Below are 2,126 nucleotides of genomic sequence, written 5' to 3' on the forward strand. Positions count from 1 at the left end.
GAGCAAGGCTAGAAAGAACTTCACAGCTGGCTGGGCACCTGACATGCCCAAGGCAGGTACTCTGACCTGCTCATATAGCCCTGGTTCCTCCTGGGGAGAATAGCAGTTTCCATTCCCTGAAGTGCATAATTTATTCCAGGCTATGAATAGAATGAGCTTGTTGATTTGGGACTAGTGGCATTCCCCTTGCACAACCTCAGGACATGATTATCCACACCAGGGTCATGCAGGAGCTTCCCATCTGACCCTGAGCAGTCCTCACCCTGAGCACTTAACAAGAGTGATAAGAGGCTATTGGAATGTCACATTCCCTTGAATTTATTTATATTTTTAATAAGGTACTGGCATCCTCTTTTGCTTTTATCTAAGCCTGACTTTCTAGAAACCTGATTACAAAAAGTCTATTAACTCAGTGAGTTGTTAGATTAACTATATTAATACATGAATCAGGAAAATCGTAGTCCTATAACGTTTCCTTTTACAGCACATGTGTTTTTTGAGTTCATAAAGTATGCAGAGCACTGCATTAGGTTCTATCAGTGACACAGAAATAAACAGGAAATAATGGTCCTGCTCCTGAGGCGAGACAAAAACTAGAGACAGAGAAATTTGACAGCAAGTAGAAGGAGACATATTAATGAATAAAATTATGAGTACCGTGGTATGACAAAATACTTGTGTTTTATTTAAACACAGAGGACAAACAACAGAGAGAGGGTGATTAGGAAAGACTTCTTGTAGATAGCAAATTGTACTAAATCTTAGAGTGCTTAAATAGGGCTCAAAAGAATGAAAGGGTCACTGTCATGAGTGGTTTTTGCTAAATATGGGAAAACTGTTACCTTCATACCTGACGTGACCCCTTTGTGGTTGCTCAGTAATTTTTGAATTGAATCAATTTTTCCCATAGAGGAAGAAAGACTAAGGCCTCTAACAGAAGAATCAGGTCAAGTATTTCAGATTCTAATGTCCTTCAGGCATATGGATTTGTGACCAGAAGAGAAGGGACATACATTAAAATTAACATATTTGAAACTTGACTATATTTTGTGCTTTAATTATAGAAATGAGTAGGAAAAATAGGAGGGGACATCTATCATTTACTATTGGCCAATTAAAAAAAAACAAAAAAAGAAAAGTTGAAATAGGTAAGATAGTGAGATGGAAATTTCTGATGGAATTTCTAAGGGAGAATTAGACAAAGAAGAAAATAGTTGAATTATAACTTAGACTTAAAAAAAAATTAGAGTATTGGCCGGGCACAATGGCTCAAGCTTGTAATTCCAGCACTTTGGGAGGCCGAGGTGGGTGGATCATGCGGTCAGGAGTTCGAAATAGCCTGTCCAATGTGGTGAAGGTCTGTTTCTACTAAATGAAAATTAGCTGGGTGTGGTGGCACACTCCTGTAGTCCCAGCTACTCAGGAGGCTGAGGCAGGAGTATCATTTGAACCTGGGAGGCGGAGGTTGCAGTGAGTCAAGATCGTGCCACTGCATTACAGCCTGGGTGACAGAGTGAGCCTCCATCTCAAAAATAAAAAATAAAAATAAAAAAAATTAAGAGTATTGACTTAGTTTAGGTACTTTGCCAGGTATTTTTCAAAGATTTTACAAGATCTGGAAAGTACTCCATGTTGTTCCAGTCTTAGCGGCCTGGCAGCTATGTAAAGCAAATAATTGCAGCAATTTGAAATGAGTGCCTTTTGCATATATGACTAAAGTGTGGTGAACTAGGCCAGAAAAATAAGGAAATATGTAAAGGGTAGGGGAGGCTCCCCAGAGGAGGTGGTATCTCATTTGAATCTTCATGGGTGAGTTAGGAGTTTTTTGGGAGAAGGGAATATAGTAAGGGTGTTCCAGAGAAAACCGCATGTATAAAGATAGAGAGATCAGAAGGATCACTGCATGTGTGACAAGTTGGATGTGTCCAGAACACAGCATAAGCCTAGAGGTCATAGTGAGAGAGGGGTCTAGAGAGCTAAGTAGAAGCCAGAACATGAAGGACTATGGATATTATCCCAGGAATTTAGAATATTATATATACATGATCGGGAAGCATTGAATGACTTATGCTAAAAAACAAAATTTGAAACACCTCATACTATGGACTATAGAGGGAGATCATAAG

At 39.2% G+C, this 2,126-nt stretch overlaps 1 protein-coding gene and 1 pseudogene across 11 annotated transcripts in view; both read left to right on the forward strand.

Moving 5' to 3' along the window:
• Window positions 1-2,126, forward strand: part of FBXL17 (F-box and leucine rich repeat protein 17) — a 572,981-nt gene that overhangs the window by 272,523 nt on the left and 298,332 nt on the right. The gene's annotated exons all lie outside the window — the stretch shown is intronic.
• The window catches only part of LOC103791474 (large ribosomal subunit protein eL34 pseudogene), a 40,868-nt pseudogene continuing 40,547 nt past the window's right edge, over window positions 1,806-2,126 (forward strand). The window contains exon 1 of the transcript XR_013532421.1: window positions 1,806-1,809. The product of XR_013532421.1 is annotated as a large ribosomal subunit protein eL34 pseudogene (transcript). The remainder of the gene's footprint in view (window positions 1,810-2,126) is intronic.

Source organism: Callithrix jacchus, chromosome 2 (genome assembly GCF_049354715.1).
Source record: "Callithrix jacchus isolate 240 chromosome 2, calJac240_pri, whole genome shotgun sequence".
NCBI lineage: Eukaryota > Metazoa > Chordata > Mammalia > Primates > Cebidae > Callithrix > Callithrix jacchus.